We start from the raw sequence: 18,570 nt of genomic DNA, 5'->3' as shown, positions 1-18,570 counted from the left end.
CCTAGAAAACAAGCAGGGGTCGCTATGCTAATATCTGACAAGGTAGACGTCAGTCCAATGTTAGTCAAGAAAGATAAGGAAGGTCACATTATATTGATTAAGGGAACACTCCAAAAGAAGGACATTGCAATCCTAAACATATATGCACCTAACATGGGGGCACCCAAATTCATCAAACAAACACTATTAGAACTAAGGTCACAGATAACACCAAACACAGTGGTGGTGGGCGACTTTAACACCCCACTCTCATCAATTGACAGGTCATCCCAGGAAAAAAATAAACAGTGAGGCATCTGGACTAAATGAGGTCATAGAAGGAATGGACCTAACAGATATATACAGGACATTTCATCCAAATGCTGCAGAATATACATTCTTTTCAGCAGCACATGGAACATGGAGAGTCATCTATCAGCTCACAGAGGGTTCCATCCTGTTCCCTTGATGTGTTTCTGGGTTCTGATTAAAGGGGCTCTTTTCTTCATCAGATGCTGGCGGATCTTCATTCCAGAAACTACCACTTGCCCTTGTAATTGCGCTTTGCAACATTATTTTTCTTTTTGCTACTGAATGAGTCATCCAGTGTGCTGAGGATTTTCTGGCTTCTTAGAAGTCTATGTCATCTGTCCTCTTTCCTCTGCTCTGCTTTTCCACATTCACAAAACTGTCCTGCTGCTTGCTGCCCTCAATGCCTTGATTACACTTCTCTCTCGATTACAGTCCCTGAACAAAACAGCTCTTGACCAGATCACTAACAATGCCCATATTGCTGACTTTTATGTTCATCTCCTCTTCTTCCTCGTAGTCAGCTTTTCACAAGCAATATCACAACAGATTGTTGTTTCTCAAAATATGCTCTACCTTTGGCTCCCAGGTCCTCACTTAATACTACTTGTTGCCTTCTTTCCTTGGTTCCTCCTTACCACCCTGTCTCCCGGGCTGGTTGCTTTTCCCAATGACTTTTCTTCCCTCCCCTTTCTTCCTCCCCCATACAGTCTGCATACAGATGACTGTGTACTCTCCATGTCTTCCCTGGATATCTGCTTTGGGATACACATTTGCTTGCCCAGCATTTTTCTTGCCTTTCTCCTTATATATTCAACACAATTTACCATGTTTGAAACAGAAGGCAAGATTAGCTTTCTCACACTACTGTCTTCCCCATATCAGTAGCAACTCTCTTGATCCCATTGCTCAAAGTAGAAATGATGGTGCTACCTTTCCTCTTCTCTCATATCACATGGTCAGCCACTGAGAGGACCTGACCATGTCTTATTAGCCTCATATCTTCCCTGGATCCTTGTATCTGGTCATCCATTCATGCCCTGATAGGTCTGCAGAGCACATCCTCCTGCTCAGCTCCTTGTGACAAGATCCCAGTTGGATTCTGTCATTTTGGATGCAGAACCGCCAGCTAACCCTTTTAGGACAACAGTCATATTATTACTGTCCTCACCAGAAACCTCCAACGAATTTCATATCATTCATAGGAAGTGGAAAATCCTATAGGATTGTACTGCATCCTTGGTCTACTCCTTCTTCCTTATTAACATATAAATTTAAAAAAATTTATTTGTATTAGTTATGTATATAGTGTGTATACAGCCATGATGGTACCATCGTTAGCCTTCTCCCTGTTGTCCCCCAATGAAGATTGTTGGTGTTGCATTATGGGGGTGGCCATCAGTTATGGGAGAGTGGCAATGTCTCTGTGCATAATGAGCCAACTTATGGCTCTAACAATCTTTCTGCCCCTCTTCTGCAAATTTCCCTGAGCAATGTTGGGTTCATTTTAGGTCTATTTCACTGATGAAGTCTTGGGAGTCTCTGTGTCTCTGGATATCTGATTTGGTAGGACTTGAGCATTCTCAGTGTCTATCTCCTTCACCCTTGTGCTGATGCCAGGTTTAACGAGAAAGCAGCTCTTGTTCATTATCTCACTAACTATGGTTTCAGCTGGTACACTGGCAGGGTGCAATGGGTTGATTTTCTCCTCAGGTTCTGTATCCATCTAAAAAAGAGAAGCAAATTCTCCAATGGAGAGTGAGGTAAGTTGGATACCCATTCTTATTTTAGAAAAAAGTTAATAGGTGCAAGCCCTCTTGTGGCTCACTATTGGTGGGAGCCTGATATCAGAGAGCGGGCTTGTTTTTTGGATATGGTTCTGACTTGTTTCCCCATTCCAGGTATGGGTTCCATTCCACTGAGTGGATCCATCAGCCAAATCAAGAGCAGTTGGTAACACAACATGGCTGTGTGCCACTATTGCACTTGTGTGAGCATCACGTCAGGTTGATTGCTATTGAGTAACTTAGACCACGATTTGCTTAGACAAATGTTGGTCATTGTCCCCAGTTGCTCATGTAACACCTTCTGGCACTAGAAAAGCTAACTGTCTAGGGGTTGACTCTTCCAGTTTCTGGCCAGGTTGTTCCATGTTCTTTCCCAACAGCAAATGGTGTCTTTGGCAGTAGGGTCTTACCATTAACCTTCTGGGGGTCATTAAGTACTCTGACAGAATTCTGTCTTCTTTTGGGAAACCTTGTAGGTCTGTCTGATCAACAGCTCATTGTGAATGTTACCCAAATGCTGGTATTGGGAGTTACAGGTCAGTGACAAGGGAGAAGAAAGAAGGAAAATATATATATATATATATATATATATATATATATATATATATATGAGAGAAAGAGAGAAATAGGAAAATATTGAGGATAGTCTTTATCATACCCTCTCCAGGCCGCTGTGAATCAGGTATTCTCTCTAAGCACCCGATGAAGGTTCGGCACTTTAGTATGTCTTTCAGGATCTAGGAATTTATGGTACCATTTTTGCTTGGGTCCAGTTTTGTGTCTGCCCTCCACTTTTATCCTCCACTCTCCTTCCCTATATGTCAGCATCACAGGCAGATTCAGGTTAGGATCCACACATGAGTGAGACAATGCTACAGTTATCTTTCTGTGATTGGGTGAGTATACTGAGAATGACCTGTTCCAATTTTGACCATTTTTCTTCAAATTTTATTGTTTCATTTTTCCTTAGTGCTGTGTAGAATTCCATCATGTAGATATATCACATCTTACATGTTTGAGCAAATATCTCTGAGCTGAGGTTTGGAGGTTTTAGGGTAAATGCCTAGTAAGGGAATAACAGGGTCTGTTTGGTACCACTATAGTCAACCTATTTAGGAGTCTCCATATTGCTTTCCATAGTGATTGTACCAGCTTGCATTCCTATCAACAGTGAATGAGGGCTCCTCTCCTATTTCTCCAAAACCTTGCCAACATTTGCTGTTATTAGATTTTTTAAATGTTTGCTATCCTTACTGGGGTAATGAGGAATCTTATGGTTGTTTTAATTTGCATTTCCCTGATGATTAGGGATGATGAGCATTTTCTTAAGTGTGTGTTTGTTTGTTGTTTGTATTTCTTCCTCTAAGAACTCACTGTGCAGTTCTCTGCCCCATTTTTTGAATGGGTTATTTGACTTTTTATGGTTTATATTTTTGAGTTCTTTGTAGATTCTAGAAATTAGGCCTCTGTCCGATGTGCATCCAGCAAAAATTTTCTCCCATTCTGTGGGTAATCTATTGGCTATGCTTATTGTATGTTTTTAAAAAGCTTTTCAGCTTCCCGAGATCCCAGTGGTTGAGTGATTCTTTAATTTCCAGAGCTACTGGTTCTTTGTTCAGGAAGTCTTTTGCCACTCCTATAATCATGGAAAGTTCCTCCAATTTTTTTCTTCCACTAGTAGCAGTAGTTCGGGTCTTACATTGAGTTTTTGATCCATTTGGACTTAGTTTTTGTGTGTGGTGAAATGTGAGGATCAAGTTTCCTTTATCTGTGTATAGTTATCCAGCTTGTCCAGCACCATTTCTTGAAGATGCTGGGTGGGAGTGGTGACTAGGATTGCAATTGCGTTGTGGAGCTCTGCAGCATGGTGGGAAAGCCTAGAATGGACGACCTAGTTTGCTAGCTTGTGTCCACTTGGCCTGCAGGTAGTACAGGAGGGATCTCCTACTGGGACTGCCATAGGCCCGTGGCTTGAGAGGATTGTAGGGCTCATGAGCTACCTGACAGTGTGGGAATCAGCAGATTTCTTATTTTGCTCCCAGTAGAATCCTACTTGAATAAACAAACCCCTAAATAATAATAACAACAAAAAACCCTGTAACCTTAAAGGTCTTGCCTTTTCTTTCCCATGAGGTGAGGCAGACGCCATCTTTACTGCAACTCATATCTATATCTATCTATATCTATATCTGTATCTGTATCTGTATCTATATCATCTATATCTATATCTATCTATATGTATGTATCTATCTATCTATATGTTTTTTGAGGTAGGGTCTCACTCTAGCTCAGGCTGACCTGGAATTCACTCTGTAGTCTCAAGGTGGCCTAGAACTCTCAGTGATCCTCCTACCTCTGGCTACTAAGTGCTGGGATTAAAGGTGTGTACCAACATGCCCAGCTTTACATATATTTTTTATAAGGCTTATTTTATTTTATTTGAGAGACAGAGAAAGAGGTTGAGAGAGAAGTTAGCATACATCTACTGGACCTGATATTGAGCTTCATTATGACATGTCCATACATTAATATAACATAGTTTGATCTCACTCACTCCTCTACTACCTGTTGCTGTCCCTCCATTTTCTCTTCTACATTCCTAAGACTTACCCTTCTACTTCCATGTGCCCTCCCAGATTCCACATATGAGAGAAAACATGTGGTATTTGTGTTTCTGAATTTGCTTTGCTTCACTTAACCTACAGATTTTCAGTTTTATCATTTTTTCTACAAAGCATTTTATTCTTTTTATTAGCTGAATAAAAACTCCATTGTATATTTTTAAAATTAATTACGAACTTTACTATATGAACAGATTGCATATTGGTCACATTCCCATCAGGTAATATGTATGTATGTGTGTGTATATATATATATATATATATATATATATATATATATATATATATATATATATATATATATATATTTTTTTTTTTTTTTTGAAGGTAGGATCTTGCTGTAGCCCAGATTGACCTGGATTTCACTTTGTAGTTTCAGGTTTGCCTTGAACTAATGGTAATCTTCTTACCTTGGTTTTCTGAGTGCTAAGATTAAAGGCATGTACCACTGTGCCCCAACAGGTTATACCCTTATGTTCCCTTTCCCCTGCTTTCATTCTTCTGATGGCCCTATTCAGTGAGGTTATTGTTATTCACCGTGGTGGTCATGCATGCACCATCACTCTTTGTACAGGGGGGAGGGACAATACCTCAGAATACTCCTTCCCTCTCTGTGGATCTTAGAATCTTCCTACCCCCTCCTCTGCAATGTTTCCTAATCCTTGAAGGTTGTGTTCTAAGTCTTTTTTAGTGTTAAGCTCTCTCCAACCTCTGGATTTCTGCTTTGATGAGTTTTGTGCCTACTGTCCTCTCTCTTTAGAAGCTGGCAGTGACAGTAGCACCCAAGCTTAAATCATCACTTCCTCTGTAATGGTTCCTTGACCCTGGCAGATGTAATAGTGATAGATTGCTAGGCAGTCAACTATCTTTTCTTTTCATACTGATGGATCTTGGTTTTCCAAGTTTCACTACCATATGTAAGAAAAAGGGAGATTTTCCAACTAAGAGTGATAGCAGCATGGTTCAAAGAGGATAAGCATAATCACTTAAATGGCTTTTGTTAGGAAAACCCTCTGTTCTTAGCCAAGGAACACTGAGAGATTCTCTGTGGAGTCCATGACTTTCCTATCCATATAATTCTGACTTGGTTCTCAATACCAGGTATGAATTCCCTCTCACTGTGAAGGTCTTATACACAATCAGAGAGCAGTTGATTGCTTGTGCCATTATTATACAGGAGTATACATCTTGCTCAGATGGTTGACTTTGTAGCTCACAGGATTCCCCTCTTGTTGGGTACTATTATTCATCAGCAGCTCAGATAGCACTATACATTACGATGAGGGCTAGTCAGCAGAGAGCTGGCTTTCTTCTTAGTTCTAGCATGATCTCTTCATGTCCTGTGCTCATTGTATATTTCTACATTTTTAATCCATCATCCCATCTGCTGATGGGCACCTAGGCTTTCCATAAAGTTGCTATTTTGAACATTACTGCACTTAACATGGGTGTGCAGATGTCTCTATGGTGTTCTGACTCAGATTCTTTGTAGTGTATTCTCAAGGAGTACAGTTGGGTCATATGATAGTTTCAGAGAAAGTGGAAGGGAAGGAAGGAGGGAGGAAAGGAGTGTATAGTCAGCTCCAAGTTGCTGAGACAAACATCCCACTTGACACAGCTTATGGGAGGAAGGGGTTTATTTCAGCTTAAAAATACAGGGGAAACTCCATCAATGGTGGAAGAATCTGATTACTTCCATTGATCCAAGCAGAGAGAAAACATCTGCAGAAAAACACTAACACCAGAAAACACAACCTTCCAAAGCTAAAACACCTTTAGGCTAGAATCAAGATCTTCCCTCAAACATTCCTTAGGGCTCGACCCCAGGAGCCATTCCCAGTGACACATCCTATAGCAGGTTGCTGGAAGCTTAACCTTAATCAAAATACCAGAAACTATGTAGGACATACATTCATATTCAAACCACCATAGAAAGAGAGAGAGCAAGAACAAGAGTGAGAGTGAGAGTGACACACTATGTGGGGTAAAGGAGTGTTCCTTAGTGTCATTGTGGACATCATTCTGTCATGTGCACACATGTTGCAATATTACATTGCATGTTTTGAATATAAACAACTTTCATTTGTCCATCACCATTCCATAAACCTGAGAGAAGAGGATGAGATATAACCACTGGATTTTCTCCTACAGGACTAATGGGGTGGCCACATCACCCTCTGTACAATTGCCTGGCTTGGCACCAGCACTGTGTGCCCATCTGGTCCTCTGCTCCTGCAAGAAGGAAGAAGCCCATTTGCTTCTTTCTCCCATCACCATGCTCGCCCATGGCACTGCTCAATGAATGTTCCCAAGAGCTCTGAGCACCCACAAGTATTATAGAGTAGCTGGAGGGTCTGTGTGAGATGGCTCTGGCTCGGTTTGAGCACTTGGCAACTTGGCAGAAGACAATGAACCCAGAACAGGGGAGCCTGGGCTGTGTATTTACATGAACCACTGAATGTTGCAATCTATGACTCCAGTGCCTCTGATTCCTGTGTTAGTGGAGTGCAGGTGTGTGGAGGACATCTCTCACATGGTAACTTGGGGACCAGGTTTTCTTCCCTCTGTGTTCTGTCCCCCTCTGAACTTCCTCATTCAGTGGGTCAGGGAATAAAGAAGTTGTGATCAGTAGTTTTTTGTGGGTCAGGCTTTACTTGGCATCTGTCACTTCCACCACAGCCCATGGGCTGTTGGTTTGATTTTCCTCCCAGAGTCACTGAGAGCTTAACTTAAACTGTGTTTCTAGAGAAGCCTTTTGGTAATCACTTCTCTGCAGGGGTGCTACACAGTGGCTCTTCTCTCCTTGTTGGGCAGGGATAGAGTTTCCTCCCAGCTGCATTATAGACCCAGCAGTGAGGTCAGGGATTAGCAGAGAACATTTGAGGATGCATTAAAGAGGGTGGTAGACAGAGAGTTGGCATCCTCCCTGGCTCATGAGTCTACATAATCATGCGTAAGTGCCTTACTCTCAGCACACTATTGGTTGGTGTTTTTAGCAAGGCCGAAGTTCCCCTAAGCTTTATAATTATCTCCACTGCTGGAGCCATCAGGAGAGTTTACAGTTAAAGACAAGGCATACTGCTGCCAAGTGATAATAAGGCGTGGCTGTGCAGCATGGCATTCCCCTGGCTATTTTACATACAGACTGCAATTGTCCTTTAGGGAGTCATAGAGGTGTAATTTCTCTTCAGTAGAACAGAATAAGTTATTCTGACCCATTCAGCTCACACCTAGGTAGGAAAGAAAATAAATCATGCTCTATTTAGAGCCCTCCCCATTAGATTTATTTTATTTAAAAATTGTCTATTACTGACTTTTCATGGATACATCATGTGTTGGTATCATCTCTCCCCCCCTCCATGCCCTCATTCCACAGGGCCCCTCCTCATACACTACCCTTTGAATCTTAGTCAAGGCCTACTTTGATGAGTCCCTGGGGTCCAGGGTAGAATTCCAAGTGCTGGCTCCTCAGACACACAGATGCCTGAGGCCATGCTGGAGTGCCTCCAGAGCATGGGTGTTGCTGGGCAATGGGACCTGGGAACTAGACTCTCCCCAGGGTGGAAGAGAGTGGACACTGGGGGAGGTGGGGCATAGGACCATGGAACCAAACCTTTGGGCATGTGTGTGAGGGATTTCTAAGTTGGTTGATTGAGCTGGGAAGACCCATTCTGAATGTGGGTAGCAAAATTGCATGGGCTGTGGTCTGGATTTCAGAAAAAGGAAAAAGTGAGTTGGGTACCAGCATTCACTGCTGTCTGCTTCCTGACTACAGATGCACTGTGACCAGCTGCCCCACCCTCCTGCTGCCATGGCTTCCTCACCCCATCATGAAGTATTGTAGTCTCAAGTTGTGAGATAACATAAACCTCTCCTTATTTAAGTTGCTTTGTCAGATATTTTGTCACAGTAATGAGAAATTACTAATACAGAAAGTGTGATGGTCAAATAAGTGGGATCCCCAGATGAAAGGTTAGCCATCTTTATTACTCAGCTTGTGTCCTTGGACTAGTTTGTGAGCTCTGTGCTACAGTTACCTCCTATTAAAATAGAGAATCTAGTACAGCTCAACAGACAATACTCTACTTCTAGATTTCTGCTTTGATATGTGTTGAGTATTCTCAGTGTCTGTCTCCATCACCCTGGAGCTGTTTGTCAGGCTTGCTATGGAAGCAGCACTCTTGCTCATCTTGCCAATTCTTCTGTGGTTTCACCTGGGTCCTGGCTGATGTACAAGGGGTGGTTTATCTCCTTGGTTCTTGATGCCTTTAGAAAAAGGGATTTTCCAATGGAGAGCTATGTCAGCATAGGTTAAATGGGATAAACATTGTTAATTAAGAGATATTTTAATGGGTGTTGCATCTCTTTTGGCCAAAGACTAGTGGAAACTTCTTATTGGGGGCCCATGATCTTGGTCTTGATAAAATTCTGACTCAGTTCTCAGTTCCAACTATGGGTTCCTTTCCACTGAGCACATCTCATAACTATTCAGAAAGCCATTGGTTACCCACCTAGGCTGTGTGCCACTATTGCACAGACGGGTCCAACTTGTAAGGCTGGTTGCTTTCATATAGCTGTGTCTTCTGCTAGCACACAAAGTTGCCAGCCCATTTGCTCCAGCAGCTTAGGTAGTGCTTTTCAGCAACATATAGGCTAAACAATGGGGACTATATTCTTTCAACTCAGCCAGATCGCTCTTTTTTTAAAAAAAAAATTATTTATTTGAGAGCAACAGACACACAGAGAGAAATAGGCAGATACAGAGAGAGAGAGAGAGAGAGAGAGAGAGAGAGAGAGAGAGAGAGAGAGAGAGAGAGAGAAAGAAAGAAAGAGAGTGAGAATGGGCATGCCAAGGCCTCCAGCCACTGCAAATGAACTCCAGATGCATGTGCCCCCTTGTACATCTGGCTAACTTGGGTCCTGGAGAATCAAGCCTCAAACAGGGGTCTTAAGGCTGCACAGGAAAGTGCTTAACTACTAAGCCATCTCTCTAGCCCGCAGCCAGATCTCTCTTGATGTTCTGGGTTTGCATCATTTGGTGTCTTGAGAAATAGGGTCTTGCCTTTTACCTCAGGTAGGAGTCAAATGCTTTGACAGAAACCTGTCTTGTTTTGGAGCCCTCCTAGGTCTCTCCAATAAACAGCTCACTGTGGGTTGTAACTGATTTCTGGTACTGAGAGTTGCAAGCCAGGGTCAAATATTTTAGGGTTAGGCTTCATGTCATCCTCTCTAGGACCCTTCTTACCAGACAAGCCCCACACATTCTTATTGAGGGTTATACCTTTTAGTCTGCCATCCAGGAGGAAGGTTTCTATGTTACAAATTCCTTTTGGATTTAGTTTTATGTGTATCTTACTGAACTCTCCCATTCCACCTCCACCAAACAGTTCCATTCATGTTATCTGTCCCTTGAGTTGCCTGTTGGGTATGTCTGTAACTCAAACTGTTCCAGGTTAGGAACTATAGATGTGGGAGAACATGTGGCATTTGTCTTTCTGTGCTTGTGTGAGTTCGCTTACTATGATCTGTTCCAAGTGTGTCCATTTTCCTATAAATTTCATTGTATCATGTTTCCTTACTGATGAGTAGAATTCCATTGTGTATATGGCTGAGCAAATATCTCTGCAGTGAAGAGTGGAGTCTTTAGAATAAATGCCCAATAGAGAACTTGGTGTTGACTTGGTGACTTGGTAGGTTTACTTTCATCTTCTTCAAGAGTCTCCATACTGATGTCCATAGTGGCCGTACAAGTTTGCACTCCCATCAGCTGTGAATGAGGGTTCTTCTTTCTCCTCATACTTGCCAGCATTTATGGTCATTTGATTTTTTAAAAATTGCCATCCTGACTAGAGTAAGGTGGAATCTCATAGTTGTTTTAATTTTCATTTCTATGATTGCTAAGAATGTAGAAATGTTCAACTTTTATGCTGTATTTTTCTTTCTCTCTGCATCTACCAAACCTTAGTAGATATTCTGCTCTTACAAAACCCAGTATGAAATCTGTTTTTAAAATAAATCTATGAAAAATTTTTTAATTAGTAATAGTAAGAGATTAACAACCAATGACTAAATAGAACAATTATAACAATATACTCTGTAGCTATAAGAAAGAGAGAGCAGATTGGCCTGAGAAAGGTGCTGAGGTGAAGTTCCCTTGTAGAACTGGAGCTTTATTGGGAAAACATTATCCCACAGGTAGCACATGGGGCTCTTGAGCCAAAGCTTCAGTTCTAAGGGACAAAGGGAGGTGTCATAATAAAAAGACCATCTCTTTTTTGATTTTTGGGGGGGGGGAGTGAGAAAGGTGTGTTTTGGGCAGAGTACATGTGAAAAGTCACAGAAGCAATGGGAGAGAGAGTGGGAAGTAAAGTTGACCTCTGGCTCTCTCAGGTATAAAGGTAAAGTGCTGCCTTGCTCCTACTTGCAGTAAGGTACAAGAATAATTCAAGTTCGCCTTAACATCAGGCTGCAGGGCCTCTTGAAGTCAACACATCTATCATCTAAAATACTGTGATAAAAGTTACTTAAAATGTATACATTGTTTAGTATTTTTCAGACCACAGCTGACTACAGATGACTGGAACCTCAAAAAGGGAAGCCACAGATAATGGAGAAAAGCTATCTATGTGTTCATATAACCATATATAATGTAGATTAGTGTAATTTATAGTAACATTCAGTCCTTTATTGGTAATTTTTATATATGTATACAATGTATTTGGTAAAACTTCCATGAAGTCAAAATAGGACTGTGAGTGCCAGTGACTCAAGATGGTGGCTGGGACTAAGACAAGCTCAACACCAGGTGCCTTATGCTTAGAGCAAGGCTAGGGCCTTGATCTGGGGGTCAGATGGGGCCACATATGAGTACCAGCCACATGACGCCTTCACTAAGTGACTTTGGGTAGACATCCAGCCTTTCTGAGTCTTATGCTCCTCCTCCACCATGAATGGAGAGAATGATGCTCTTTTCTCTGAGGTTGCTGGGAAAGACTCAAGAGATCATGTTACTACCTTCATACTATCAGGAGCATTTTGGAGAGACAAAGTATATTTGGGAACAGCATAGTAGCCTGTATAGTCCTCCCCAAGAGGGTCTGTGTCATTAGCCCAGACAGGCTGAATGGGGGGCAGTGACCTTCCCAATAACATGCAGAAAATTATTCACAAAGCCTAGTTTAAGACTCATCTTCCAGGCCAAAGAAATGGTTCAGTCAGTATAGTGCTTGCTGTAGTAGCATGGGGACCTGAGTTCAGATCCCCAGAACCAGTGTGAATCCAGACCCATGAACTCAAATGTGTAAACCCAGTGTTCCTATGGCAAGATGGGAGGCAGAGGCAGGAGAGTCACTGGGAGCTTGAAGACCAGTTAGCACCCTGGCCAAAGCAGCAAACAATAAAGAGACCTGGTCTCTGAAGGTGAAGCCTGATACCAGATGTAGTCCTCTGACCTTTGCATGTACTCCATGGCATGCAGACTGTGGTTTGTGTGTGCCTACACTCATACATGAACACAGCTTCCAAAAAGGATCCCCATTTTCCAATTGTTAGTTCTGTATCTTTGTTTTATTTTCACTCATTCAATGAATAACATTTTAAAATTTATTTATTATTAATTAGTTTTGTATTCAGCAAATATAGTCAGTTTGGTACCATTATTAGGCTCATCCATGACCTACCCCCTCCCCTTGGCCCCTCCTTGTTGAAGTATATGGGTCATGCATTGTGGAGTTAGCCCACAGTTATGGGTAGGATAAATGTCTCTGCATATCACGACCCAACATGTGGCTCTGACTTTCTTTCCGCCCCCTCTTCTGCAAAATTTCCCTGAGCCATGTTGGGTTCATTTTTGGTTTGCTTCAGTGATATATCCTAGTTTTTGAGCTACCAAAGTAAATGGTGTCAGTTTTTAGGACAGCAACTTCAGGAGGGACATGGAGTGGCAGTCTGCATAGTATAGTTACCCATGGTCAGGCTCACATATTATGACAATTTCAGCTCATGAAGAGGACAGGTGATAGGTGTGGGTGGCTGGGTCGGTAATCCAAACTACTCAGAAGGCTGAAGGGGGAAGATTGCAAGTTCAAGACCCTCCTGGTGTACAATGCAAGTTCAAGGCTAGCTTGAGTAACTTATTGAGACCTTGTCTCAAAATATAAAGTAAAAAGAGGATGGGGATGTAGGTGAGTGTAGAATGCTTGTGTGGCATGCACAAGACCCTGGGTTCATACCCAGTGCTGCACACCTGAAAAACAAATATTAATACAAACAAAACAATAGCAGCCCAACTCCAGGGAAGCAGCTCCCCTGGCTCACAGGCTTTGCAAGCCCATGTTTGTGTGCAGTGTCCTCAGCAACACAGCAACAAACAGTTCCCTTCAGCTCCAACTCCTGGGTTAGAATTTAAAATTGACTGTCCCAAGTATTTTTTTCTCTTTAAAATGTCACCCTGATCCCTGGTGTAAATGACTCCACATGAGATTGCCCCATGCCTGCCAGGGGTGCTACTTGGTGGAGAATATTGTGGAGTGCATAGCTGAGGAGATGCGTGCATGCAAACATGTGGAAGCTGATGCTGCGTCAGAAGCACAGTGAGATTGCATTTGGAGAAATGTGCTTGGCTACAGAGTTCTGTCCTCGTAGCTTCCGTTCTTAGTGTTCATACCTCCTAGCACCTCTGAGAAAAACTCATGAAGGGAAAATATTTTTTACCTCATCTTTGGAACTTGAGAACTCTTTTCCTCCGTGCGTGCATGCGTGCGTGCGCGTGTAATGTGGTCTAGAGATAGGACATGGTGTCAAGATGACCAGGTTGACCATAGAACCACAGACTCCAAAATGAATCCAGTTTCTTACCATGAAGACTCCATTTAGAATCGGTCTTCACTGAAGCCGTGCAATGCAGACCTGGTTCTGTGTAGCCTCATTCAAGGTATGATTATCTACACAGAAGGAACGAAGCATCTAAGACTTTGCATGTCTACAGCTTTTTGTTTTCTCAGAGTTTAAATCATGTTGTAATCATGGTGTGTCTCCACTCTCATCTCTTCACCACAGGAGTACATTGTTTCCACAGCCTACCATGTACCAGGACAGGGTCATGTGATGTTGGTTCAACCAGTGGGTTGCATCTAATCTAGATTCTAAATGCAAGGTTGGTACATGAAGAGCTTTGCCTGTAGTTATGGTTTAGGTGTGCCTCCAAATGCTGTAAAATGTGAGATAGTTTGGAAGTTATTGGAGGCTTTTTAATCTTCATTTTCCCTACCCTTCCCCTGCCCCTTAAAAAATAAAACAAAAAACCTCAAATCAGCTTTTGTTGCTTGTACTTAAGAACTCTCACTAAAAGCGGTGGAAGCAGAAATCTTAACCCCTCTCATTTTTCTCTCATTCCATTAATTTGGGGGAATGTTGTGGTGTAATTTACCTAACACAACATAACATTATTTCAGCCATGCATAGGTGAGGACGTCTGTGTTGATAACAGCCTCCACAGCACTACATAACCACCTCCACTTCCATGCCAACACCTCCCTTCAACTCAGCAGGGCCTCCTGCCACTAAAGGAGGACTCCTTGTTCTCATGCCTGCCAACCCTACTGATGGTTCTTCCATTCTCTGTGCTGAGTTTTGTCTAGAGTCAAAGAATATTCTAAGGGCATCAGTTAAAGGAATATTTGTCCTTCTGTATCTGACTTACTCTCCCAGAAGCATGTTTTCAGCATCCACACATGTTGTAACATATATATATATATATACACACACACACACATACATACATACATACATACACACACACACATATATATGTATATATATGATATATATATATATATATATATATATATATATATATATATATATATAAATTTCATTTCTTTTTATGACTGAAGATTATTCCATTATGTATACATAGCACCTTTTGTGTCTCTGTTAGGCTGCTGGTGGACATGGACTGTCTTCACTGATCAGCTGCTGTGAATGCTATGTAGAATAACTATTTGAAGCTTTACTTTCATCTCTTCAACACAGTTCTTACTGTTTGTTAATAAATGTATTGTGTTGGGATGCTGCATAAAGGTCTGGAAAAAGGAAACACACACACACAAACACAAACACACGTTTTAAAAATATCTTTTACACTATTATTCTTTTCTTCTGAACAAATATAGATGCATTCTTTAAATTTACTGGATTCCACTTTGCTTTGCAGATTTTTTGAATCAGAGGTGTCCAAACTTCTGACATTGTGACAGGTTACTGTTATCTACACATATACTGGGCTGAATTAACACCTTTTCTGAGATTCATGCTGAACATGGGCTGTAAGTTGGTTACACCTGTTATAATATACCAGTTTTCAGCAGAGCTCTTTCCTCATTTCCAGAAAATTGCATTCTCATTTGTAACTCAGGGTGTTACACACAGCATCCCCTCTGGTTATTCCTAAGTGTTACAAGGTCCCCAAGCCACTCTGTATGGTTTGCTGAATAATGATAGCCAGTTAAATTGAACCATTTTGAAAATAATGATATTAAGTCACCTTTCCTTGGCAATGGACTTACATTCAGTGAGGACTGAAGGCATTCCACTTATGGGCATGTTTCTCACAGGATTCCTGACTTCTAGCCCAAGGGATCCAAGAATGAGGTGATTATGTAACCCCCCTCTTCTGTGAACAACCACCCCAAAATCATCTCTGTGGGCTTGGAGTGATGTCTCTACCACTCTCCCAGTATTGCTTCCTTGTGTTTTCTGACCCCACTTCCGTGTTTCCTTCCATCCCTCGCACACCTCGGCTCTGGCAAGCTCATGTTTCCTGTCCTCTGCTTCCCTCAGTTCAGCAGGCTGGCTCGGTTGTTACTTCTGTGTTCAGATCTTTGCTGACCAACTCCAAGTAGTCATCCAGCTAGGATTTTCTGTTTATTCTATTAAGAATAGTTCCAGTGCTTGTCATTATCTGAAATGCCTTGTTAATGTGTCCCCACACCAACCAAGGGGGCATGTGTGAGATGCCTTGTTATTGCTGCCTACACCCACTGAGGGATGCCTGTGTGAGATGCCTTGTTACTACTGCCCATGCCCACTGAGATATGCCTGTGTGAGATGCCTTGTTACTACTGCCCACACCCACTGAGCCATGCCTGTGTGAGATGCCTTGTTACTACTGCCCACACCCACTGAGCCATGCCTGTATGAGATGCCTTGTTGCTACTGCCCATGCCCACTGAGGGACGCTAGTGTGAGATGCTTTGTTACTGCTTTCCCACAACCATTGATGGGCACCTATATGAGCTCCTATTTCCTTTTGCTGCAGACACCTGTACCATGAGGGAGTTTCAGCCCTCATCAGATCCTTCATGGGGGGCATTTGGGAGGATCAGTGAGGACTGAAAGTGTTGCTCATCCCTGGAAGACCAGTCTAGATTGCAGTAAGGTGCTGTAGACATGGCCTAGAGGTGGAGTGTTTGCCTAGAATCCACCTATTAGGGGTGGGGTTGTGGAAGTGGTTCAGCAGAGGGGCACCTGCCTAGAGTCCATAGTGAGGGAATTGGGGAGTGGCTCTCTGGTAGGGCAACTGCCTATAATACCTCAGTGAAGAGCTGGGATTGGGAGCATAGCTCAAAGGTAGAGCATCTGCCTAGAGCTCATCAGTGAGAGGCTGTGGAATGTCTCAATGGCAGAGCACTTGTCTAGCACATTCAAGGTCTTAGGTTCCATACTTAGCACTAGAAGTTTTAAAAAGGGGATGAGGGATGGAGAGATTACTTAGTGGTTAAGGTGCTTTCCTGCAAAGTTCAATTCCCCAGTACCCACATAAAACCATATGCACAAAGTGGCACATGCACTGGAGTTCATTTGCAGCATCTAGAAGCCCTGGTGCATGCATTCTCAGCCCCCCATCTCTCTGTCTTGCTCTACTTAAAAATAATAAATAAAAAATATTTTTTTAAAAAGGGAATGAATTTGCTCATTCAGAGTTACATAAGACACGTTCTCTGCAGGACTTGGTAGTGTTCTTCCAGTGGTATTTTCCCCATAATCTTCATTTTTAGAAGGAAGTGGTCTTAATGGAAGGCAGAACCTACTAACTAGTGGCATCCAGGTGTACACTAAGGCATAGACAATGTGGTTTGGATTTCAGAATGTTCTAAAGTAGATAGATGATAGTAGACTGAGAGGAATGAGGTATAAGGTAGCCTCATTTTGTAGGCTGCTAATCTGAGTTACAGGTATGGCTTGACAGAGCCAATGAGCACAGAGATCCAGAAAGAGTCTGGGAACTAAAATTCCCCGAAGCTCTGACTTCCAAAAGGTATAAAGCCCTGACTGATGCTATCTCCCAGTATGTCAGTTGACCTACTAAAAGTAGCTAATCTGCTGTCTTACCTGTCAGCCTATCAGGAGCCATTCCAATCCGCCCCAACTTGTTGCCTAATTTAAATCTTTAGAGTTATTAAATCACCAGCCTGTCAGAATCCCCTCAAACATCCCAAGTAACCATTGCAATTCACCTTGACATGATTCCTAATCTTAATGCAGTCCACCTCAACTTGCTTAATTTTATAATGTAGTCTGACTCAACTTGATGCTTAATTTACATTCCCAAGAGCATAACACTTTCTGATCCAAGTCACTAGGCAGCTACCCACTCAGGACCCCTCTTAGCTCATGAATTCTTCTGCCTCACTTTCACTTTCTGCTTTACATTCTAATAAACCTACACTGCACTCATCAGTCATCACAGCTTCACTGCACTCATCATAATGTCACTGCACTCACCACAGCTTCACTGCATGCATCACACTTTTACTGCACTCACCAGTGATTCACTGCATGCATCACTTTCACTGCACTCACCACAGATTCACTGCACTCATCACACTTTCACTGCACTTATCACAGCTTATCTGCATGTATCACACTTTCATTGCACTCGCCATAGATTCACTGCACTCATCACACTTTCACTGCACTCACCACAGCTTTTCTGCATGCATCACAATTTCACTGCATTCACCATAGCTTCACTGCACTCAAACTTTCACTGCATTAACCACAGCTTCTCTGCATACATCACACTTTCACTGCTCTCGCCACAGCTTCAATGCACTCATCACACTTTCACTGCACTCACCACAGCTTCACAGCAATCATCATAGCATCACTGTACTCCCCACAGCTTCACTGCACTCAGCACAGCTTCACTGCACTCATCACAATTTCACTGCACTCACCATAGCTTCATAGCAATCATCACAGCATCACTGTACTCCTCACAGCTTCACTGCACTCAGCACAGCTTTACTGCACTAATCACACTTTCACTGCACTCATCACACTTTCACTGCACTCACCATAGCTTCATAGCAATCATCACAGCATCACTGTACTCCCCACAGCTTCACTGCACTCAGCACAGCTTCACTGCACTCATCACACTTTCACTGCACTCACCACAGCTTCACTGCACTCACCACATCTTCACTGCACTCATCACAGCATCACTGTACTCCCCACAGCTTCACTGCACTCATCATACTTTCATTGCATTCACCACAGCTTCACTGCACTCATCACACTTTCACTGCACTCACCGCAGCTTCACTGCACTCACCACAGCTTCACTGCACTGATTACAGCATCACTGTACTCCCCACAGCTTCACTGCACTCATCATACTTTCATTGCATTCACCACAGCTTCACTGCACTCATCACACTTTCACTGCACTCACCGCAGCTTCACTGCACTCACCACAGCTTCACTGCACTGATTACAGCATCACTGTACTCCCCACAGCTTCACTGCACTCATCATACTTTCATTGCATTCACCACAGCTTCACTGCACTCATCACACTTTCACTGCTC

The sequence above is a fragment of the Jaculus jaculus genome, chromosome 8 (assembly GCF_020740685.1).
Source record: "Jaculus jaculus isolate mJacJac1 chromosome 8, mJacJac1.mat.Y.cur, whole genome shotgun sequence".
NCBI lineage: Eukaryota > Metazoa > Chordata > Mammalia > Rodentia > Dipodidae > Jaculus > Jaculus jaculus.
This window is presented reverse-complemented; position numbering follows the sequence as displayed.